The 26,653-nt window shown below is 39.9% G+C and overlaps 1 protein-coding gene and 1 long non-coding RNA gene across 7 annotated transcripts in view; one reads left to right on the forward strand and one right to left on the reverse strand.

The window, feature by feature from the left end:
- Positions 1-26,653, forward strand: part of LOC143352446 (uncharacterized) — a 112,804-nt gene that overhangs the window by 51,125 nt on the left and 35,026 nt on the right. The gene's annotated exons all lie outside the window — the stretch shown is intronic.
- Positions 416-18,779, reverse strand: LOC143352463 (uncharacterized). Its single transcript, XR_013081933.1, has 2 exons — positions 18,355-18,779; positions 416-985 (listed from the first exon to the last, which is right to left on the reverse strand). It is a non-coding gene; the product is annotated as an uncharacterized LOC143352463 (long non-coding RNA).

The raw sequence follows: 26,653 nt of genomic DNA on the forward strand, positions 1-26,653 counted from the left end.
TCTGTTCGACAGCCCGTAGTCGTTTTGAATTTACATTGTTTGAAATGATCGATGAACGAGGTTGTTTTGTAATCGTTCTAGTTTTCATATTTTTACATATGGTTAACGAAAAGTATACTCGTGCAATGGAATGAATGACGATTGTTAGTTGACTCTTCTTATTCAAATTAATTATCGAAGATGACGTGACGAATCATTTATTGCAGCAAATTATAAATTATGTCATAAGTCCGTATCCTGAAATATTTATTTTGGAAAGAGTTACATTAAAGATTATTATTTTAATTATAATACGCAGAATTTATGAAGTGGAGCAACGCAATTTAAGCTAATTTATAACTTTATGTAAAAGATCTATTTAACAATGTTTTCCTACAACATTATTGTAATAACGTTAAGAAAATATTTTCTGGATAATATTTGTTATCAAACATTCAGAATGAACAAGAAATGAATAATCAAGTCAGGCACGATTTATTAGTTTTCCTTGCCTGGAAGCAACATTCGTTGCAAATTTTTGGCGTTGAGTTTTTAGCCTTTCCTTTGAAGCAAATAACATTGAAATTTTCGTCGACACAAGTCCCGTAATTAACAGTGTGTGCCCAACGTGTACGTATTTAATTCGGATAGTTAAAAACAAGAAGTTGTTCGATTTCCTCAGGGACACTGCATGGTTACGTTTTCTTGGTTCTCTTGGTTACAAGTAGACCCGCCAAGGATGTTTCAAGGTCGTTAATTTTTTTTTCAGTGCTACGAGTACTACCATGTTTATCTTCTAAAGACCTTGCGAGGTGAACACTAGCGGCTGCATCTCATGATCACCGGAGAAATGTAGTAGTTCGGGAATATGTATGGGATCTTTATATTCCAAGTTCTTCTTTAAGCGTTCAAGATGACGACCTCGAATCTAGATTGCTGCTGCGCTTGCATTCTACCGCACCTTGTCGCTGATAAAATTTTTATCTTATAAATAGTCTGCGGACTCCTGTGCAAAATAAAAATTGCATGTATCAATTGCACGATATTGAAGCTACGTAAACATTTGTTTGTTTTCTGAATCATTTCAATCGAAATAATACAACAGTATTTTTAAACCTTAAGTGGTATAATTCCGCAGAAACTTAACAAGATACTTTTCGCTGTACATATAATTTAAGAATCCCCCAAATGTTCCGAGGAAGTTAAAGACACTTCATATTTGCTGTTGTGCAATGGCAGTAGCAACAACTAGTGTGCAGAGACTGTGTCCGGGTCATAGGAGACCCCAACTCAGGGTTAAATTCTGGAAATATTTTCACATCTTTGCACTTGATCTACTCATTCTTATTATAAATGCTTAATAATTCGTAGTCTGTTTTTAAGTAACGTGTTTTCGTGAATCCCGTTCTATTCCTGCTTTCTATAAATATCGATACATGTTTTCGTACATTAATGAAATTCTATTTCTATTTTTTGTAAAGACTGACACGCGTCTCCGTAAATAAATCCAACTGTGCCAGATATATCGCGCGAGCGATCGACGCGTTTCTATAATGGAACCATTCGGATGATGTTTTTATTTTCTTTCGTATACAGTGAATGTCAACAACAAGGCTCTTGCCAGCATTGTGTATCGTCTAGGAGACATAACTCGAGCCGTGTGATTTTTACACTCCTCGGCGTCCGAGGCCTCTCGAGCTTTGTGGCCCCTCACGGGGTATACCCCGGGGTGGTGGGGATAATTCCGCGACGATTATCACACAGGCCTTGGCGACATATATAGAGATATCTGCTGATCTGGTTGTTGATGTACCGAGTTTCCGACTATCGATGGTGCAGCAGTGGAGGGGGTGATTCTGCGTAAAAAATAAGTGGAAACTATGGAATAAATATTTTCCACTTAAGGCTTTGTTCTCGAGAAAATCGAGTTTGAACAACAAGTTCGTGCGCGCCTAATATTTGTAAGTAGAATCGTTGGGTCATGAACAGATTTTCTGGAAAACGTGGCGAAAATTTATTCCATGTTTTTGACTTATTTTCCCGCACGGAATCACTCCTTCCAAGTTTGCACCATTGATGCTGGGACACCCTGTATAATCGGAACAAACCGAGCGGCAATGGAAATGGTGTGCTCGCCGACTTTGTTTTGGAAACGTTCATGCACCGTTGATAAGACGAAGCGAGAGGAAACGGGACAAGCGGTCCCGAAAAACTTTATTCCAGTTTCCAAGATGACGAGGAACGGAAATGGAACTTCGGAGTTCCGCTATGAACTGGGGAAACAAAAATGAAACTTTATTTCGCTTCGCTTAGGGCACGTTTTTATCGCAAGCTGGACGTCGTCGTTCGAAGATTTATACCCGACACTTTTCAGAACGCAGCGTTGTTCTTATATGTTGCAACTGGACTGTGGGTTTTTACTCAAAGCATCCGCGTCAACAAGCAGAAGTTAAATGACCCTTATCAAGGGTGCCCTTATCTCAGGTTAAACATTTAAAAACGATTGATTTCTTCCTGTGTTATGAGATCGACTTTCTTAACCCGTATCGTACAATTTTATTCCGATATAAGACGACGCTTTATAGTTTGACAAAGTCAAGCCGCATGGGCACTCTCATCCGCAATAGGACGAAAGCCGGTCCCGAGTCATCGTCTTATATCGGAATAAGACCGTATTAGTGAAATATCGGTGTGAGTCAGAAATTACACCGGAATAGGCCTAGAACTCGCAGCAGTCCGAGGGTTACAGTGTGACATTACAAATGGATTGTAATTTGTCGATTTAATTAAGGTCTAATACCCCACCGGTAATTCCATGTTTTTCAACGCGGGCGGTTGCAAAAGCACATAATTAGAGTAAATTTGCGTCATGTTTACAACCGGATCAACGAACTATAGTAACCGCTCGATAAGCGCGTAATTTTGGGATTGTTGAAGCGGGAATTAACAGAAACTGATCTCTAATTATCGAGCGACCAATCACGCGCAGCCCTTGTCCCCCACTCGTTTGTTTGCTTTCGATGTGGCGAGGAAAATCTCGACTAGCGACACGAAAATATTTCATTCGACACATTTGAAATAATTTTGTCATTACAGTGTTCACTCTATATATGTCCCAAATTCCTAGCCGATAAAAGTCGGTCGCCGAGGAGTGTAAGGTCCGTGGCTAGACCCGTGTTTTGGACATATATCGAGTAAACACTGTATACGAACGCACTACATTTATGAAGAACGGTTTTAAAGCTGATACATTTTTGAAAATTCAGAACCACGTTCTGTGCGTGGACGAGAGCGATCATCTCGAGGGGATCGAGCTACGTCAATTTTCTCAGAACAGTCACGTGGAAACAAGTTTAATTTTTAAGCGAACATGAGACTTTTCCTTCAGAAGCAAGTAGAAAACCACAACATTAATGAAACGTCGCGGAATTTGTTACAAATTGAACTTAAACGATTATTGATATTTTAATGGACGCTCAGAAACAGACAGTTCTACAGACATGTTGAGAGTTAATTAAGAAATGCTTTTGACGATCTCATGGATTTTCAATTCCAGGATCACCATAATATTTCTAGTATTTTTTAAGGTCTTTAGGAAGGCAGCTTAATATTCAGTGTGATATTTTCAGTTCAGTTCAGTTTTCTGAGTGTAATTGCCTTGATCCTGCCTGTGATACTGCACGATCATTAAGAATCCTGTTAATCTAGTTTTAACAATTCCATGCGATTAATAAACTATATCCATTCAGAACGTTACGTGCACGTGTTTTTCCACACATTTCTGTGCTTCTCCGCGATCAACGTCGATCTTCTAATCGGGCCCAACGTAAATAGCTAACGATCTCAACTGGCTACTAGAAAATTAGAACGTTCGTAGCTCCGGTTCAAAACGCGCCAAAGTCACGCCATCCGAGGATTAAAAATTGATTCGAACCTCCGGAATGGTACACACGGTTTGAAATAATCAAGGGGTTAAGTGGACGTGCCTAAAGCCGTCTCGATGATTTAGTCTCGACGCGAGAAACTGCAGAAACGTGTTCGAAACCCTTAAGAGTTCTCGCGGAGAGGCTAAGCAACAAGAACGTCTAAATTTGTTTTAACGCTTACATAAGTGCTCGCGACCTTCAACTCGGAGGGTTCGAACGTTTCTCTTTCGTCCTCGGTTAATTGTACCGGATATGAGAGATCCACTTTCTCTAAGCCGATGGTGCGTCGAATTAGACGTGCTTTTAGCAGAACACTAAGGTAAGAGACACACTATAGAGGGCTTTCTGGTTAACACGATCATAAGCGAAATGAATGCCTGGCCTATCTCAGCTATATCAAACGCTTAGATACCGAGCGATCGGTTCTGACGTTCAGTTTTCGACGTCAGGACAACGTACTATAGTACTATCGTCGCCGTCTAACAGAAGAAAAAAAGCGTGATATCGAATATTCAAACTTCGACGTACACTTAATCACAAAGGTCGATTACAAGTCTATTATAAGTCAATTATACTTCTGTGGTTTATTTGTCGCCTGGGATTGAACGGATTTTAAAACGAAGGCGATGATCTTTATACTTGTTTACTAGGAAACATAAATAAATCAAGGACACATTTATCAACCGTCAGGAGATGTCGTTAGAGATATAATTATGCTCATCTGAATAATTGAAGATAAAATATCTCGTGAACTCGCGTCTCCTTTTTTTTACGAACAGATTTAATATGTTTTCATAGAGAATTACAAGCTGAATCGACAGTAATGATACTGATTTTACGATTCTATTTAAGATGAGCTCGAAGAGACAAACTCGACTCTTGTCTGAAATATTTTCCACTAAAATCGTGTATAAAATCTGTCATTGTAATTGTCGCATCAACAAATCTCATTCAGTTTAATATATCATGTACATTTTCACCAAGTAGCGTTCCATTTATATTTTGAATTCGCTCGACTACAAACAGGCGTAGAATACTTTGCTACCGTGTTTCCAAATTCGTCGTGTTACAAATAGCAAGCGAGCGAACGTCCGTGAAATGATCAAAACACTTGCATTCTGTAATAAACATTTATGGTATATGTGTACAAACTTTCGCGACTGACTGTGTACAAGAAGTGTTTGTATCTCGGAAAGGAAACATTCACCGTCCGGTGAGCTTCCATGACAGTTTTTCACCCTCGAGAACAGTATCATAGAATATGCTGCCAAGGCATGGCCGTCGAACTCGCTGAGGTAGTGAATAATTAATTGACCGCTGACGTGGCGACCTCAAAAATTCCATAAAATCAAAGTAATTTATTTAATGTCGCGGATATTGAAATATGCAAATATGGTATACTGAATATGGGAGCACAAAAATTCACGGTTATTTGTTCCTCGTATCAATTCTCCACATTTTCCACTGAATTTGTTAGCGCAAATATTCATTTTTAATTCGTGTTCATCGTTGCCCGTAAATAGTATGATTTACACTTCGTTTTATTATCAATAATTTAATTTTAAACTCATCCCATTTCACTTTGAGGTTCCCATTAGCAAACAAACAATTTAAAAAGTTAAACATTGATTTCTACTATTGTATCAATGTGACGCCAAGGAACAAATTGTAAGGGTTAAATCTGGGCAAATAATTCAACCCCTGAGAAGTATCAACCCCCCGGATTAAAACATACTATATCATTTTGTCTGACGTTCTAACGGCTCGACAAAACATTACGAAAAAATTCATGAACATTCTACCCAATAGCACACATGACAGTGAATTATTCCAGAATTTTTGGTTGCGAAATCGATTTTGGAAAAAATCCAGAAGCATAAAATTGCGGATTTTATATTGAAGCTTTCAGAGTACAACGTTTATACTATTATCTTAGTTGTGTCTCATCGTAATTATTAGTGTGTATTTTTTCAGATTTTTCGGATTATGCGAACACGTTTAAAAAAATTGGAAATCTCTAATACATACAAAAAGAAGAGGCATCGAAAAAATTGATTTTTTTAAACAACGATGGGATTTGTAAAAATTTCTGAAAGAAATTAAGAACAATGGTTTCAACAATAGCTGATTACTGAATTTTTACGAAACTGGTATCTCCAAAAATTCAATACGAAAGGATTTTCATCGAATTGTTAGAAATCTCCAATTTCTATTAAACATCGATTTTTTAAAAATCGATTTCGCAACCAAAAATTCTGAAATAATTCACTGTCGTGCGTGCTATTAGGTAGAATGTTCATGAATTTTTTGATATTCTTAAATTATTATACTTTATTGATACTCTTAAATTCTTGCAATCTTTGTGCTCCTTCGAATTGCACCTATCCATTTTTGCCATAAACGCATGAAATCCGCTACGTAACGATCAAGTTAGGTTCACGAAACCCGTGACGTCTCTAAGACGACATTTTGAGGGCAGAGGTTAATTAGATCTTGGCAAGAATCGTTCCGATTGATCGCAACAACTCGCACGGTAAATCGTAACGCGTGTAAACCTCTCCGAGAGCCGTGCTGCTTGAATAACGACTCTCCTCGGTTTCGAGTCGATGCTTAAGGCTCTTCTCAAGGGTGTTGAATTTCTCGTTCTCCGAAAAGACCGCGCTCGCGTCGAAAAGTTTCGCCGAAACGGTTCGCGCGAGGGGTTGGCGAACAGCAATCGCGCCGGACAGTTGGAACATGCAAACGTTCGAACTTCAAATCGAATGAAACTCGATTCGCCGAATCGAACGGTGTTCCCAATTATTCTCTCAGTGTAGTATCTTCGTGTAATTCAATCACTTGAGGCAAACAGCAAATTGTTTCAATTGGAATAGTAAACTGAAATTTTTTTCCGCCGGTACCGCGCGATTCCTATTTTTCGGATTAATGGGAACGTATCGATTGGCCAAATAGAAGAATTTTTAAACTTAAAAATGGTTTATTGAGTTACGCCGTCGAACCGAGCTTTACATGAATACAACAATCTAAACAACAATTCACTGATTCAATGATACTTACAATAATGCGCGAGGAAAACGAATGCAGTTCATGAAATACCACTTATTGTTACGCATGGACTTCGGATTTGATACATTCGTGGCAAGAATGAATAGACGAGTCGCAAAATGACGAATGAAGTATTTTAAGAATGATGTTATCTTAAAATCGATTTTTAACCGTTATTAAAAGAACAAATACATTATCCCCCACGTTTCGTGCAGTCAATGCAGAAAATTTTAATTTTGCAGAACGACCTGCACTCTAATTATGTACGATCAAATACAGCACGTGTGATTAAATATTTGTATAAAGAGACGTTTAGAGGTCATAATTAATTTCGAACGATGTCGACATTGATCGGAAAATTGGAGTGCAATAAATAATTGATGTGATATTTGCTTTGCCCAGTGATTAACTCTGTGACAGATTCGATTGGTGAGAAAGAATAAAAATACAATGGCTCGTACAAGTATCTGCATACAAAGGTATTCGGCGGATTGTTTGTTCTTGATGATACTAAGTTTATTTGGACGTACATTTTACAATATTTATTCACCGCAGATTATTTTTACAGCAATCGTTAAAGTATCGTATGAAGTTGAAAATTTCAAATAATTCGCGCCGATTGAATCGTTACAGTAAATCGATTGTTTCACCAATAATTGCTTGTAAACGCAACACATTTAGAGTGCCTTTCAAAACCTTAATTTTGCTAGATAACACTTTGTGTAGTAAGTGTATATATGTACACACTTTCACTATCGACTACGAAGTGTTATCTAGCAACATTGAGGTTTATATATTAAGGTTATATATATATATGAAAATACGCCGGTACAACGTATATCAATTTGGTGTTTCTCAGCATGAAAAAGATAAATCGCGTGCGAGCAGCTCGTGTAAGCTCGGGGCGCTCCAATTTCTCACTTAAAGGGCTCCCGTTTATCGAGCAACCTGTGTCGTTAAAAGGAGGAATAAATGACTAAAGAATAATTGAAAAAGGATTCTTTTATTTCGGAACTTCTTTGAAAGGTGTTCCCGTGCAACAGATACTTTAGAATCTGCATGGTAAACGGAGACAAGCTTTAGAACACGTTTCGTGTTCTAAAATATCCGTTTTAACCGTGACAACTCTTTAATATTACTTTCCATTGCGCAGTATTATCGCGAGTAGTATTCGGTACTTGTCACAACGATCACCAAGTATTTTAACATTAACGTACTACATATCTACTGTCTACATAAAATTTTTACTTTTATATTTCAAAAGTTCTGTTCAAACTAAAGCATTTCGAGAACTTTTTTATTCATCTGTTCTCATCAGAACTTGCTAATGCGAGAAAGTTTTTTTTTCACAAAGAGTTTCACATTTTGTAAATAGAACCTATTAAAAAGTTCTGCAACTCTTCTCCGGTCCCTGGTTGAGACTGTTACGAAGAGAATCGGGTACAGTAATTTGACCGAATATTAAATAAGAGTGTTCCGAGTTAGTATATGGAACACTCGATAGTATATGGACGCTCTGTCGTTCGAGCTCTTTTTCGACTTTTCCGGAACACTTGGACGGCCAAGTTAGAATGGAACACTTATCCCCGTAACCTCCATTAAATCTTTCATTTGTCGAACGACGGGCACGGTTTATCTTCCGCGGAAAGTTGCCAGTGTCCAGTTCGAAAGCGGCTATGACCAAATGGCAAAAATCGGGTCAATCTCTTATTGGATCTATGAAACGTGCCTCGACTATCAAATAAATGAGTGTTATGCGTGCGTACTCGAATTCCATCTCAATCGGCGTCCCCGCCGCGCAGGCAAATGCGTTCCCCTCGATTAAGGTCGAAATAACAAAACTCGATCCAAATCGTCACCTTCAATTCACAATTGTCACCGTCGTAGACACATTTCACTGGTGATTTCGACAAAGTTTATTCAACCTCGTCAAATGCTGCCCGAACACAAAACGTTCTGGACGTGTCCGTAAATACAGTATCTACTCGATATATGTCCAAAACGCGGGTTTTGCCAGGGACAATTATCGGCTGGAAGATACTATTCCTTGATACAATGCCGAAAGTAGAGAAGGACAAGCTCTAGAGGCCTCGGTCACTGAGGAGTGTAAACTTACATGTCTACACGATGTATGTCCAAAACACGGGTTTTACCAGGGACAATTATCGGCTGGAAGATACTATTCTTTTATACACTATCAAACGTAGAAAAAGACAACAAAGCTGGAGCAGCCTCGATTGCCGAGGAGTGTAAACATACGTGTCTACACGATGTATGTCCAAAACACAGGTTTTGCCAGGGACAATTATCGGCTGGAAGATACCATTCTTTGATACACTGCCGAACGTCGGAATAGTTATGGGACTTTTATTGGCAAGATATTTGGGACATATATCGAAAGGAGACTGTATCAGGTTATCCCTGATGTTTCTTTTGCAATGTTTACATTGAATGTTGTTAGATACGATCAGCATACGCGGGCAATGCAATCATGTAATGTTTTATTATTTCGTAAGCTTCCGCTAACTCAACGATTAGCTTTTTTAAAAAATTCTTCGGAATTTCCATTGTGTGGACTCTTCTTCATCCACCGGAGCCATAGTCGATTCAGGGTATCGGTACCAGCTCGCGTCGAGGTGGCTACGTTTTCGAGTATTTATCTCGAGCCCCGTGACACGGTTGTCGATACGGTGAAAACCACCTTGGCTAAATTCATGGTACACGCACTCACACACACAGCCGAGTGCGAGAACGACGGGCATGTATTAATCGCGTGTCCACTTTCGAAATGCCCGAGAAACTCGGACGTGCCGTTACGGAATTTCAATCGTTCGACGTTCTTCGTATTCAAAGCGCGCGCGATTGATAACCGAAACCGCTTACCGATTTTCATCCGCGATCGCATCCCTTATGAAAGGATACTCCACGAATGTCGAACCGAATCTGCTTGTTATCGTGCCCGAACAATCGGCTGCTTTCATCCCGACATTCAAATCCCACGGCGGGATTACCCGCTGAATAGAAAAGTTCATTTTCACCTGTAAACGTCGCGCGATTCGTCGCGTTATTCATACGAATCCTGCAGACCCCTATCATTATTTACAATTTATTTTTATATCATTATAATTATTATTTATAGGGGGGGGGCAGTAGCCGAATTTAGACCAGCGCACAGTGGTCCCAAATCGCCAAAACGTGATCAAAAAATCACAACTTATTAAAAAATTATTGGTTCTGCTTGAAAATTGGTATTAGGCCGTTTTTGGGCTCGCTGATCACGACTCTGAACTTGAAATTAGAAAAAACAAAATGGCGGATCCAATATGGCAGACATATACATTAAAAAATTATTAATTCTGCTTGAAAATTGGTATTAGGCCGTTTTTGGGGTCGCTGACCACGAATCTGAACTTGAAATTAGAAAAAACAAAATGGCGGATCCAATATGGCGGACATATACATTAAAAATTTACTGCTTCTGCTTGAAAATTGGTATTAGGGCGTTTTGGGGGTCGCTGACCACGAATCTGAACTTGAAATTAGAAAATTCGCTGTCTCATATTGACCTGAACGAGGGGAAACACTAATTCTCCGGATAGCAAACTCTACCCTTTGTATTGTATAAAGTAGGTACTCTATTCGCATTTCATAGTTCCCAAAGAAGAAAGAATTGAAGAATTGCTGGTCTTTTTACGTACAATAACATTCCATAATAAAAAATGTAGGTTTCTATTTGAAAAAACAAAGTTGACCTTCAAATGACCTTGAAAACGCCATCCAAATAAAAAACTGATACTGCCTTGGACACGTGTTTTACACTTTTTTAATATTTGTTATACTTTTCGAGATATTCGGCTGGAAAGTTTTCAAATGAACAGCCGATATAAAAACAGCGTTCGTGTTTGAAAAATATTAAAAAATTTCGGATATATGATTCTTTATAAAAAATACTTAAAACTTACCTAGCTGAAAGTTCATATTTTAGGTTTTGGCCACGTTTTCCGGCTTTGGGACCACTGTGCAGCGCCTAGGTTGAACCTAATCTTTTTTTTTCGATAAACAAATAATATGAGAAATTTTGAATTCGAACAGAGATAATCCGGTTCCACCTTCCCGAAACCAGTGTCCCGCGCAATGCAATTAATACGTTCGCGGACGTGAATGCTATAGCATTAATTTTCATAGTGATGCAAATCGACATGAATGCTATAGCATTCAAATTTTAAAGCCAATTTCTATTCATTTCATTTTATACAACCTTAAGTTTTTGTAATTAATATACATTTCAAAGGAACGACCAACTGTCATTACTAATTACAGTTAACTTATTATTATTGTTGTTTATGTCTAATCGGATTTCGGATAGTACAACTAGTTTCAAGAAAACTATCTATTGTCTGTTTTTGCAGCCTGTCTATTTTTGCAGCTCACTGAAATTTTTACTGTCCGTGAACGTGTTAAGCAGGGCTATCAACAGTGTTTAACGGCTACGTCTCTGAAGCTTGGCGGAGATAAAAATCGCCGCGCCATAAACCGTGCGAAAATTGCGATCACAAAGTTTCGTCGAAACCCGAATTTCCAAACTCCATGGCCCCCACCGGCATTTGAATTCATTAACCGCGGCAAAATCAATAGCGCGTTTTACAACTCGCCGCTGAAACTGCAGCCTAGATAGTGGTTGTATTAATATTTACGCTGTGACGGAGCGGTGAAAATCACGGGAACATCGTTGCGGCCACAAACAACGGGGGCTTAGCGATATATCAAATATTGAATCGAGCCGAAAATATTCGGCGAATTTCGCGATTCCCGCGGAACCCGATTGATCCGTTCGAGCCGATTCTGCTAGCACGTGAGTCACGGAGCCTCCGGTCCCTGTACACTCCAGTTTTAAGTTATTTCGAGTTTATCGCGTAGCCGAAGATGACACAGTTCCAGTAATTCGATCTGCTGATATTTTTGCTGCCGGTGCAATAAAGTGGCGGAATTTATGGGAACGATCGCGGCGCGAGCCGCTTCGTTGTGCCCTTAAACAACCGTGGAGCGGTTGTGTACAGGGGCGTAGCGACTCGCATGGCAAAGTCGAAGAATTTATATAGAGCGCCGGGACGCTCGCAAACTGCTGGAAACCCGGGGAACAACTGCGGGAGACTCGGCCCGATGCGCCGTTCCACTTATTCTTTAAATAGTGCCAGTCAACAAGTCTCGGGATCCATAAAGTCGAGAATTTGTCGCGCCGGTGTTCTCTCTCTCCTTGGAACTTTCTTCGTCGCAACCCGATTTAAGGGGGCCGGCAGGGTTTGAAATCCATGTACGTATGCATGGGTCAAAACCTTTTCAAACTATCGCTTCAATATTGCAATGAGCAGTTTAGAAGTGGTCAATTGTGTTTCCTAAAAGTCCAATCTATGTCTGTATAGAGCCCAAATTGCGAATTTCTACCTGATCGTGGAGTAATTTGTAATGTTCGGCAGAAAATTCGAATTCTGAAGCAAGTGAGACGTCACAAGATGGCTGCCGCTGAGAGATTCTCTTATTTTCGAGAGATTTAGTGTTCGTATCGAAAAAAAGGCTCTATACAGACGTAGCAAAGACATGTACAAACACGGTGGTATGCATTTTTAATTAATTACTTACTTATTTAAGACGTAAAATGTCTAGGAAAAAGGCATAGCGTAACATAGCGTGACAGTCAAGGCCAAATGCCTGCCGGCCTCCTTAAGAGACTCTTCGGGGCTCGGCCGATCGAGACGAAAATATATTCGAGGATGCCCGCGATCGACGACGCGTGCCGGACCACGATTTCCGATCCATTGCCCGTTACAAGTTACGAGACCGGCGAGATTCCGCGCTGCGGTCCGCTCTCGCGGGTGAATGGAATTATAATGACATCAACAAGAGTCCGTGTCGCGTATATTAACCGTCCGAAACGATGACACGTTACAAGCTGACCGGTCGAAGGTATTCTGCTGTAAACACCTATTTCTGCCTGCTTCAAGCGACTCTTTTTTATGGAGATACTTTCTGCATCCAGAAACATTTCTAACAAGTAGACTAGGCGGATTTTGTGCATTTGGGAAACTGGGAGCGTGTAATTTCGAATAACAAGATTACAAAAATTTTAGGGTAGCAATTCTTACAACTTTCGAAAACCACAAAAGGGAGAAATAAATTCCCACGTCTTGTATTTGAAGCAAACGATTTTTATTTTGCATCAAGATCCGCAGTCTAGTAGTAAGCAACATACAGGGTGCCCCAAAAATGTTGGAGTTCTTTGAAAAGAGCGATTCCCGAGGTCATTTGAAATAACTTTTTCCTTGGCAAAAATGTTCTCCGTGGCCTCGTTTAGGAGTTATTAACGGAAAACACGGGCCAATCAGAGCACAGCTATAGCGGGCGGATTCCGTCTCGGCCAATGCCAGCGTCGCGCTCGGTGATCTGATTGGCCCATGTTTTTCGTGAATAACTCCTAAACAAAGCCACGGAGAACATTTTCGCAAAGGAAAAAGTTACTTAATATGACCCCCTATTAACGAAAAGCATAAACCAATCAAAGCACAGCTATAACGGGCGACACGGTGACAGGTCCTGCTGAGCGTGGCGTTGCCATTGGACGAGCCGGAATCCGTCCGGTGTAGCCGCGCTATGATTGGTCCGCGTTTTTCGTTAATAACTCCTTAACAAAACTGTGGAGAACATTTTCGCAAAGGAAAAAGTTACTTGGAATGACCTTAGAAATCGCCCCTTTGAAAGAAGTACATTTTTGGGACACCCTGTGTGAACATGATTACTTGCTTGGAATCTTTATACTTTCTCCGTTAAAAAAAATTCAAGAATTGCGTAGTCATTTTTCCTTGCAATAATTTTAGTTATTTAAACATAACATATTCTTCTGTTGTTTTGACTATTTTGTGTGTCTTGTGTACTCATTTTTCCCATAAAATTTAAGGATGTTGTTCCATCATTTTCAACTTGCTAATCCTTCTGTTGGCAACCGGGTGCCCGGATTCTTATTTAATATAATTCCTTTAACCATTTTCTATGTTATAAAAATATAAAACCGTTCTAAATGATCGCCTCTTGCACACTATTATTTCAATTTATAGTTTCGAGGTAGAGAAAGATTTATGCAATGAGTCTTAAATACTGAAGATTTACTACGACTTTACTTGTTTGGTTGCCAACATAGGCAAAGGTTGAAACTATTAAGAAGAAAAATGAGTCTCGTTTTATCTCTCGCCTCTTACAATTGATGTTTCTGAATGCTGTGAAATGTCTGATCTCTTTTTATTTGTGTTGTAAGACATTACTTCTTTAGCATACACGGGGCACTGCAAATGAATTCCAATTGGCCGATACGAAGCGTTATGCGAAAATGAATAAAACATTATCAATATTTCATGCAACCATTAGGTCGTGTAATAAGAAATGTCAGATTTCAAATCATTTGCAATTTGATCGTTTAGTTGGCATTTAGATTGAGTGTTAAACAGTTATATGACATTTTTATACCACTTAAGAACGCATACAATTCTTCATCGATTACTGTTCCGTTCGGGCGTACATTTGCTTCTTAATATTCAATCAAGATCATTTGAACGATTAAATTGCAAACGATTTGAAATCCTACGTGTCAGTCAACTCGATCCACAGCTCCGAATGCCTGAACGCGTGCTACCAGCAATTTAGTAGAATTGTGGATTGCGTGGTTGTGAGATTTGACAATCGACCCAAAAGCGAAAAGAATTCAGGTTGGATTTAGAAAAGTCTTGTTGAACCTAAATTTCACTTCCATTCTCTTTGTACTAGTTCCTTTCTACAATGTTTCAAATGAATGTTTTAAAAATCATTTTCTTCCATATTTTGTTGCATAAGTAGGTACAACAATAAGTGAACATTCGAAAGCATTTGTCTCCGTAGCAAAATTTTTGCAATTTGTCACGACAACATCACGTTCACCCTTTATTTTTCTTGGTCCATTGTCAAGTGACAGAGTGACACGATCATGCTTCCACTTAATTGCTCGTGACACACGTTAGGGTATTCACGGCTCGATGAAATTTGGCTGACTGACACGCTAGAGCGTACAGAAGCGACCTGCAAAGCCATTAAACTGCATCTAACACTGAAGTCCGGTTTCTTTGCGATAACAACGCACGGTTGCACAAAAGCTCAATAATGTTCCATCAACTTTCGCATAACGCTTCGTGTCGAATTCATTCGCAACGTCTAAATTGCGAATCTCTACGGAAAATAAAGATATTCTGCCTCCGGTGCAAGACACAGGAATCACTTAGGAACCTCTTCGTTTCTTCAATAATTTCAGCCAACCGAAAGTACAATAATATACAGTATGTCCCAAAAATGTTGTACTTCCTTGAAAGTGGTGATTCCTGGGGTCAGTTCAAGTAACTTTTTCCTTTGCAAAAATGTTCTGCGCGGCTTTGTTAACGAGTTATTCACGAAAAACACCCGCCCGCTATAGCCGTGCTCTGATTGGTCTGCTTTTTTCGTTAATAACTCCCAAACAAAACCGCGGAGAACATTTTTGCAAAGGAAAAAGTTATTTCAAATGACCTCGGCAATCATTCTTTTCAAGGAAGTACATTTTTGGGACACCCTGTATTGATACTCTTCAATTCTTTTAATCTTTCAAGTAACATTGTCGAAGACCTCAAGACCTTCTCTTTAAAAAAGAAAACCACGCGGATGTTGCGAAGAAGAAATCCAGCAGCTTGTGAAACGTTCGGAGACGGTTGTAGAAAAATGGTGACAACTACAGTGTTTACTCGATATATGTCCACAACACAGGTCTACCCAGGGATATATGAGCCGTTTATTTTGAAAGTGGCCTCAGTCCACTTATACTTAAATTGAGATATTTAAGGGTTTGTGTTTCAATAAAATTAAAAATATACGTATAGGATACCAATGTGTCATACTACTTAAGTGTATCTAAAAGAGTTTTTACAGTTGCTATTGAAATAATAGCAATTATTAAGTGAATAATATGTGTTTTGTTACTAAAACTGGAGTTAAGTCACTTTCAAAGTTGACAACCAGATTCGTTATAGAATTTGAAAGAGCCCCAGTCCATTCGACATAATTTAAAATGCTTCAAATTGAAAAAACAATACTCAATTTACTTTATATATCTTTACAACACTTCAAAAACACAATTTATGCAATTCAGGACATTTATAACTACATAAATTAGGTAACAATTTACTGCTCATCTACATTTTGTGTATGTGGGAGGGATTTGAAGAAGTCATGATGGTGGTATGTATCGTAGTAAGTCCACCATGTCCTTGTATTTCACTGTTGTAATCCGTCTTATATTTTTATAAAGTGGTGTAAAAAAATATTTTCGAACTTTCTTGTTCTACTCCCACGTGGTAATAAATCCAGAATTTTAATCTTTGCATTCTCATTCATTGACATCTTACAGAAAAATTTTATATGATTCATCTCTCAAAAAACGCATTCAGCATAGTTTTATCCAATTTATTGTTTCTCCGTTAGAATTCTTTACCCTTTCAAAAATTGCGTCCTCCAAAGATGTTGTTGATATGAAATCCTCTTGTTTCATTTCATTTAAAATAAAGTTATTACCTTTCCGGCACTTTTTGATAATGTCCGAAGGATTGGACATTACGGATTGGACTTAGGCCACTTTCAAAGTGATGGTTTTCATTATTGAACTAACTGCGAAAACTTATGCGTCCAAAATTATCGTATATACTCTGAATATACTTAACCGCAAACGTTGTTTACGACAGCTAACTTGAAGTTGTACACGTAATTACGGGCAACAAAACTAATTGACAAATGGACTTAAGCCACTTTCAAAATGAACGGCTCATATGTCGGCTGGAGGATACTATTCTTTGATACACTGTCGAACGTAGAAAAAGACTTTTATCGGCTAGATATTTGGGACATGTATCGAGTAAAAACTGTAGACAATTGAAGTAGATGAATTTTCAACCTCAAGAGCGAAACGTAGGAAAATGACTAGGGTGACCAGTTTAGTGAATGACCATAATTCGATAATTGATATTTATACATTATTCTACTATGCGTTCGCAGATGTCTCACTAAACAGATCGTTTTTTTTAATAACCTATTCGGCAGTAAATTTAGCAGTTGCTCGAACGACATCCCACACATTGAAACTGACTATAGTTACCGCGAGATCAGCAATTTGTATTTCAAGGTGATTCACTGGTCCCATAAGTTTATTTGTATAATTATCATTCACTGGGCCACCTCTGTGCATTCATTCGAAACTGATGTTCATTTATTTGGTCCACTATTCCTTCAACCACAATGTCAGATTTTACGGTCAAATACGGAATTGTGTTCTCAACAATAACACAGTCTTCTCATAGAAACAGCACCGAGGAAGTTCAATAACAATTTGCGAATATTAATTTCGACAGCATGCAGCTCAAGTATTCGTTCACTGGCCACCCTATGTAATATCCTTTTTTTGATAGCGTCAAGTATTTTCGAGGAACCTGTAAGGGTTAACCAACCCTATTCCATTCATGTCGGACACAGACTCCCAAAGTTCATTGTCTTCTGCAACCGTATCGCCGTTCGCATCGCTATTGTTGCTTTCTCACACCTACGCAGCACGTGTACGCGATCTAGTCAAACAGAGTGTGACGTGAAAGGGAAGCAGAATCGCTGCAGAGTCCAAGGACCTCATACGATGAGAAGGAGATTACTTGGTCAATGTTTCCATTCCGAACGGACTCGCTCGTCCTTCCCCCCTACCCCCTTTGTGTCTCGCTGTTCCGCTCGTTTCGTGCCTTTCGTTTTCTCTGTTTGACGAGCAATCGCGTCCTGTCCGATCGTATGCTTTTCCTGTTTAACCAACGATTCACGGGCTCTCTCTCTCTCTCTCTCCTTCTCTCTCCTGCTCTGTCCAAACAGTCAAAGAAGCCTCCTCAGCCGTTGTGTGACTACTCCCGATGATTTACAGAAGATTCTGCCCGACGTCCGAGTGATCGACGTTAATAACCGGCCGGGGGTAATGCCTACGTCGTGTAACATCATCCGGACCGGCTAAGCAATTAAATCATTCACGGCGACAGAGTAGCGTCGCGCAAGGATTTACATTTCGCCGACCTGTTATACGGCAGCCGTTATGCAATTAGGTGCTCGAATAACCGTGAAACGTTTAACGGGCCTAAACGAGAACCGCAGCTGCACGCTAAGAGACAGACGTGCATATTTTCGTGGCGGCCGGGGGCCGGAACGCGACACTGAGCGTCTTGGACGCGCCGGAGACGTTGCATTAATTTTTCAATGGACCGACGCCAATGCGGCCCGCTACGTGACAGCCGACTAAAACATAGGTACATAAATATATAGATTTCTTTTCTTTTCTCACCTCCTCCTCCTCCTCCTCCTTCTCCTCCCGCCTCCTCTCTTTCGCGATAGCAACGTGCAAGGGCGACAGCTGCGACAGAGCACAACTGCAAGCCGAGGCTGCACCGGGAATTGACTAGCTAAGCACATCGCCAATGCCAAAGCCTACCGCACACGTAATGCTAGGTGCCATCCAAAAGAAACCTGCGTCAGTGTCTCTGCAACGGTGTCGAATAAAGTGAGACTAAGACCACGGATTTGTCGCGTTCATGGCGAAAATAGAGAGTAGAAAATAAGTAGATGCGATTCGAAACAGTGGGAAGGTTGAAATGATCTAACAATGCCAATCTATTCGACTTGTTAAAGCGACGAAAGTACTGTACGCGCCTCGCAAGAAGTCTCGCGCACAAGGGCCACTCGCTCGCTCCGCCTATCTCCACCGCTGACGCTCCAGTAGTCCAATGCTTAGGCTTTGACGTCACACGCTGTATAGTACGTGTGACCGCTTCAGCCAATAGAACAGCTAGAGGCGTGCCCCTTTCGCTCTGACCAATCAGCCCCGCATTCCTTTCACGGGACTTCTTGTGCGGCCCGCACAGTAGGAATGTCTATCTGGCTCCAGTCTCCTCCAATTCCCGCGGACGATTTTCATTTTGCATAAAAATCGACAGTCCAGTGCGTTTACGGTGGAATCGAGCGAGCGAAACTGAGAACAGCAAGAAGTTTTTCATCCAAAGAAGACGCTTGGCTATCCCGAACAATTTAAGTGATTGTTTCAACGTTAAGTCGAATATAGTCCAAGTTTTAAAATTTCTAAAATCCACAAAAATTGTTCACACTTTGTAATATTGTGTACATATAACAATTACAAAATTTGTTCTCCTCAGTATACTTGTAAGTGACTTATATGTTAAGTACAAAGATATAATAATGTAATATTATGATATAATATCTGTGGTCGCTAATGACCTAGTTGTTGATGCGACCTGTGTAAATAAATAAATTTAAAAAAAAAGAAGATTTTCACATAAAATCCGCAGTCTAATTACAACGTACCGGGCATTTCAGTACAATTTATAACGTTTCATCCGTTCGTTTTAAAACAAGTTTGGGGAATCCAGAAAGTTGTGCGTCAAGTTGGTAAAAGAGGACCCAGTCTTCGCAATTGGCGGAGGGAAATGGACCAAACGATGTCAAAAATTGTTTATGATGCGCACGACGCGTAATTCGACGGCTTCGAGAACACGGTGTGAACGTGTAAGAAAACTTGCCGCTTATCGTTACATTTTTCGCGTTTCACCGGCGCGCGCGCGCGCGCGCGCACACAAGTTCCTATCTTCCCAGAAAGAATTTGAACAAGACGTGTCAAGTGTATACAAATTCCTCGGGTAATAAGAATACACCAGCGAGAAGTTCGCATTCTGCGCGCATACTACCTGCTCGAACGCATCATGGTCGAATCCTATCTGAGACGAGGTGTAGGAGTATTGTATTTTTTCGTCACACATTCGTGAAACTCTAGAGCACTCGTCGCTCCTTCGCGAATTTATTATTTCTTTACAAACAATTAGAATGCACTCTATTCTCCAAAATAATTCCCATCACTTTCTATGCAGTTTCTTCGTCCAACAATTAATGAATCTTGAATCTGGTGGGTAAAAGTCTTGAGTTCAAGGTGAAATTGCAATTTTGTTGAAAATGAATTTGTTTCTTTTTTTATTTCTATTACTAATTCCTTGTCGCATTCGACGATAATTTGTGAATTAAGGCTGGCCAGTGAGAATCGAGAATTCTGCACACTTTATTTACAGAAATAAATTCATACAGCGCGCGTATTTAAACGATGCAAATAGTATTTATGGAACACGTTGCTGTAGAGATATGGGAAATTGGGGATTACGTCGAAAACTGATTGGATTTCCAGGGGTTAGTTCGAATTGATCCTAGAACGTATTTCCGAGAGAATTTGTTAGCTTTCGAGGTTGCAAATTAAAGCTAGGAAATTGCACTTTATGATGGAATTATTTAGACTCTGCGGAAAAATTCCAGATCCTGTTGCAAAATCGATGAACTCGGACCGATAGCTCAGAGAAAAATGACTGAATTTTGCTTCGAGCTGATTTGAAAATATGTTCCCAAAGGAATTTTCTAGCTGTAAAGAGCGCAAATTGAAGCTGGAAGATTACGCTCTGCGACAGAATCGTTTAGGTTTGCAGAAAAATCCCAACACCGTCGATGTAGCTCCTTCGACTGCTAACGCTCTGCAACTTACGGGTCCCACCGATTCCATAGAAAAATGCTGATCGTTGATGTAATTAGCCACAGGTTGATCGGAAGAAAACGTCACACATCAACGATACACAACGGTAGTTAGTGTTCCAGACACGGCGTTTCAGCCTTTAACCGTGCATTAATGCAAAAGTTAAAGAGATAATGGCCAGTCGTGGTAGTCAGTGTCTTTGAATGCGAACAATATTACATTAGTGGTTTGATTGTGTTGGAACAATGCATGGCATTTGACCTATCTACAGACCGTTTCTAAAGCCTCACGTAACACGGCCAGAATCGAAGTTTTCGTTTTAGGTTGAAGTCAATCGATTTGTGTTATCCATTATCACAGTTGGATGCACGTTTATATCGCATCCAACTAGGCTCGGTTTATCTGGTTGATCGAGTGTTACATTGTTCCTCGGGCTTTTGTAACGTGCGCATATGCGCGCGTTTCACTCCGAGTCCAACAATTCCTTCGCCTATTTTTTTTTTTTTTGTTCACTGGGAAATTCAAAGTTTTTCGACCGCCGGTCGAAACGATACGCGCTCAAAGCGATAATAAAAACTTGAACACATGCTGGAACAGATACGGGAAAATATACGTGCAGAATATATTTAATGAACGCTTCGAAAAATATACTGCAAAGGTTCGACGTCGTCGGAAGGAGAATCGAGCACGAAAAGATTCGTTGTCAGCAGAAATAACAAGCACGTTCTGCACTTAAACAAACAGGCTTTGTAGCTCTTATTTTCACGAAAGTCGAAAAAGAAGAGAACTGCTTGCAGACGGCCGAACACGAGTTTCTTTGAATTAATAAAAGCGTATCAACTCCCATGGTAGAAGTAATCAAGAATAACTGAGAGGAGACAGCAATTAATATTTCATATGTCCATAAAAAGCACGCGTCCTTGTCGAAATGCTTTAGTGCACGTATGCAGTATATCACCAACTATGACTGTAGTCTTTATACATGTCCCAAATGCCTAGCCGATAAAAGTCCCAGAACCTAAAAGTCCCATAATAAAAAATATAGGTTTCCATTTGAAAAAACAAAGTTGACCTTCAAATGACCTTGAAAACGCCACCCAAATAAAAAACTGATACTGCCCCCTCTTTCCCCCTCTCGAAATCCTTGAAATCCTTTTACACTTTTTTAATATGTTTCATAGTTTTCGAGATATTCGGCCGGAAAGTTTTCAAATGAACACCTTGTATATCGAGTGAACACTGTAATTGCAAATTTGATTATCATCGTGCTTAAAACTGCGAGTTCGTCTGTCTCCTCGCATTTTGATAAAAGTGAAATTGCTTCGCGTCTAAACTGACGACTTGTTGATTTGTTTCGTCGCAGTCTCGCGCCACTGTGGCTTCCCTCGACTATATTTCAATCGGGAACATCGAAATGATTAAATTGGGGAAAAAAAAAAGAAAAGAAAACGTGTGAGGAAAAAGTTTGCTGGTCGGAAATGAGTGGTAAGGGACGTCCCAAGTTGTTCCATTCGCCGGGTTCGCTGTGGCGTGCGAACACGAGGAACGCGCCAGCGTGTACCGACGAAATATAGCTTCCGTTAAATGGGCAAAAAAGTAACGCCGAGGGAGCAAATGAGAACACGGGAATAGAAATTTATCGGGAAAGTTACATAGAAACAGAGTTTCGTGCGGAATCATTAAGGAACTCGTAAAATAAAGCCACCGATGGCAAATATTAAACGCTCATTCCGCGCAGCCGGATAGGTCAGCGCGAACTAATTTTCGATCTATTTTATGGCAGGAACGTACTTAATGCAGAACAGTAACGAACTATCGATTATGAAATCGCGAACTCCCCTTCCCCATTCGAAGTCGATCCAACTCGCAAAAGAAAAACAACCACGTCATTTTCCATTCGATTCCCTCCTGAAAACGAAACTTCAGAATACAGTGTAAATTGAATTCAGACGAAAACGAAACACAATGCAGATGACGAAAATTGATTTAAGCAATTGAATTTGTTATGTGCAAGAGACATTGTTCGAAACGGTTCTCTTCGTTCAAGGTGCTGGCACAGAGTCCAAAAGTCACTAGGCCATTTTAAAATGGAGCAACCCTTTTATTTTTTGAAAATTCACATTTGATCTTTTATAAACGAATCGAATGTTGAATGGTCTAGCTTTTTTGGGCCACTCGGTACTACAAATTTTGTTTCATGGTAACTGTGATATATTCTTTTGCAATTTAAATATTAATTATATGCGAATAAAAACTGTGTATACATTTTTTTGTGGACACCCTGTGTTCATTTGTGTTCCAATGTTTAACAAGTTTCCAGACGAATCCAGATCTAAATTCCCGCTTCTGAATGTGTATTATTACCTCCCACACAGTATAGTATTCTCTATAAATATTATATATAGATCCATATATTGCCTATAAAGAAAAAATACGAGGCAACGTAAATCGATTATATTTTATATAATGTTTGACCTGATTCGCAAATCGGATGCTGTTAGACGAGCCGGCTACGTGCTGTAGCAGAGAAATAATGGCTCCAAATCAGATAAACATAGTTAACAAATAGGTTCTACTGGAACTAATGATCATGTGAAAATTCGAACGGAGGTACAAGGTGCACAAGGTGTTTGTTTATCTTGACCATATACTCGTTGCTCCGCCGATACAGCATGTTTTTAATTTTCTGGTCTAATTCTGATTTTCCCAAAAATGAAGTCGGTGAAGATAAATCGAAACTGTCTGAGCTGTATTCGATATCTTAACACTGGGTTTACGGAGCACTAAAAATTACTATTTTACATTACTCTATACAAATAACATGAATGTATCTATCAGAATTTGTAGCCATTTTTGAAATACTATATACCCAAAGAAATCAATTTGTTAAATAATTCTTCATGGATGCATCTTTACAATCTCAATATTCGTAAATTAAAAATTTTTAAATCCGTCATTTTGACGGGTCCCGTAAATTGAATACTCGCGTCAATTTACTAGCATCAAATTGTTAAATTTTACAACATTCACAGTTATCCTGGTGTAAACAGCGTATATTATTTTTAGGGACAAATTTTTACAGAGGAACAACAACACTTGCCGTAGACAAAATTTCGGGGTACCTTTACGGTACATGTCTCAGTAACATTCGCAATCTTTTTTTATTGAAAAGAGACAAAAATGAATGACACCGTGACAATACCGCTGGACCGTGGATATTATGCGTTCATGGTAAAAATGAAAAGCATGAGGTGGATCAGAGGAATTGAGTCTCAGTTTATCAAAATTGTCATCAATACAGACAAGTTTTGTCTAGTCGTCACTCCCCTAACTGTAGAAACTCGGCCATAGAAAGTCGCGTATTATGGAACTAGTTTTGTTAAGAGGATGTTAAAAAGTCGATTTTTCAAAGTTTCGCGTAACAATAAAAATTTTTAGATAATTAAGCCGAGCCGTTTCCTCGCTATCCTCTTCTTCTCATCAGCCTTATTAGTAGACTGCGGATTTGATGACAAAAGTGCAACCCGTCGAGAAGTTGGTATTATTATCCCCGACTTGTTAAAATTATTCGAAGAGGAACCGCACTTTTATTCAACTTCTGTTCCCTGCAATTGGCCTGGACAACTTTTCATTTTGCATAGAGATCCGCGCAGTCTGCTCATTAGTATTGCGCTGCGCACGGGATCGCAGGTGCGGTTTAGCGACTAGCAATCACCGAAAGGCGCACATGTTACGTTTCGTGAAGCTCTCTATTTATTGTTTATGCAGTTAGAGTGTTACATCAACTTACGCAGCTGCCAGTAGCACGGCTCGCTGCATGCCCACGGACGTTTCTATGAAACTCCCTCAAGTATTAATATCGTGGCGTTCCCGGCGTACGTGCAATTAATTTCGGCGGGCTGTTCGAACCCGAACTTTTGGAATTCGCTCAAAACAGAGCGGTTCGTTTCCTGCGATGCGACGGCATTGTACCACGCGATCGAAAATATCGACCACGATCTTATCCGAGATCGCGTGGGAGAGATCAAACATTCAGAGGGATCCTCGGTTGCGTTTATTGCCAGCCGTTGCTAATTGTCTTGGCATGCATGCTCGCCGAATTATGTTATTTTGAAGTCGTTCCAGCGACACAGTCTGCATCGAAAATATCGTCCGCGAGTTATGCAGAGCCGAATAATTATGCAGAGTTATTGTAGCGCGATAACAACACTGCGACGCATCTATTTTCATCTTAATTAAGTTTCTCAATCTCCGAGTTTGCGAAACACGTATTGCTGTTTTCATTACGCCGCGATATGCACACCGGTGCGCGCACTTTATTTAGTGCTTCGACGCGCTTATTTATAACGCTGAAATTTTGGCGACCAGTTCCTTATGCAGGCAGCGCCCCGAAACTCTGTTGCAAGCGAAATGCATTCTATTCGGAGTGAGACGTCTCTGTGCTCTCGCTGGAATCTCTGCAGCGGCGGAGAGCGTTCGTGGTATGCGAGATATTTCACGATTGATTTTTCCGAAGACGCCATCGTATTCTGAAGCATCCTCCTTTGGTGGTGTCGTGACTTCTGATGACTTCTCGAGCTTTGTGTCTTGTATTGTTGTCCTGTGCAACATTTGTACAGAGCGTCCCAAAAATGTTGTATTTCCTTGAAAAAGGTAATTCCCGAGGTCATTTGAAGAAACTTTTTCCTTTGCGAAAATCTTCTCCGGGGCTTTGTTCAGGAGTTATTAACGAAAAACACGGACCAATCAGGGCGCGGCTACAGCGGCCCAATTGCAGCTCGGCCAATAGCAACGCCAATCCGTCCGCTGTAGCCGTGCTCTGATTGGTCTGCTTTTCTCGTTAATAGTGGGTCATTTGAAGTAACCTTTTCCTTTGCGAAAATGTTCTTGGCGACTTTGTTTAGGGCCAATCAGATCACTGAGTGCGACGCTGACATTGGCCGTGTCGCAATCCGCCCGCTATAGCTGTGCTCTGATTGGCCCATGTTTTTCGTTAATAACTCCTAAACGAAGCCGCGGAGAATATTTTCGCAAAAGAGAAAGTTACTTCAAATGACCACAGGAATCATCCATTTCGAGGAGGTGCAACATTTTTGGGACACCCTGTGTAATTGTCTTACACGTTACTTACACTACCGCTCAAAAGTATCCGGACATAAAAGTTATTTCAGTGCCTACAATAGTGACTAAAATCGATTTTTATTAGTTTCGTATGAAATATCTAACGTTTTAAATAAAAAATTACGTATGTGGAACTTACCAAATACTACACTAAAATTAAATACGAGATTCATCGACGTATCCCCCGCGGAGTGTCCGGATACTTTCGAGCGGTAGTGTATATTAGTAGTCATCTTAAAAATAGTAATCGAATGATAAAACTATTTCGTTTCTAATGTTTTTGTTTATTACACTTCTACTAACGTCTCCGTCACATTTTTCTGAATAAAACGATACCAAACACGACACAATTTCGATCGTAGTTACTTGTTTAATCCACGATGTAGTAAAACCTCTATTATCCGAACTAATTAGTGCAGCATGGAACAGTTTCCTTGCTATACTGCTAGGTTAAATTTTTAATGATTTTTCCGGAATGAATCAGTATTGATTGAACAATCGCGTATAAGTCCGGTTCGGATAATCGAGGTGCTACAGTATAGTGCTTTGAACAAGCGGATGTGATCGAAACTGCATCGTGTTTGGGGTCGTTTTAATCAGAAAAATGTCACGACGGTGTTGGCGAAGCTTTCATTAAAAGGTGATGAAAAAGAAAAGAGCTGTCACAAATATCCCGCGCATCTCTTTGCTGCAGTGGTTGCAGCGACGTTCGCGCAGATTGTTAGCAGCAGCTAGAATGCACTCGGCAGTTCTACGAACACCGAGGAACAGGTGTAAAGGGGTTGATCGCGAACCAATCGCCATGAAATTTTGTCGACCACTGCAGCATCTGGATCGCCATGAATTTTAACGTTCTTGTCTCGCCACCCCCGATCCGCAACTAATTTTATTCACCATATCGATGCATCCGGCGTGTACTTATCTATATATCGGCGAACTG

Source organism: Halictus rubicundus, chromosome 3, assembly GCF_050948215.1.
Source record: "Halictus rubicundus isolate RS-2024b chromosome 3, iyHalRubi1_principal, whole genome shotgun sequence".
NCBI classification, from domain to species: Eukaryota; Metazoa; Arthropoda; class Insecta; order Hymenoptera; family Halictidae; genus Halictus; species Halictus rubicundus.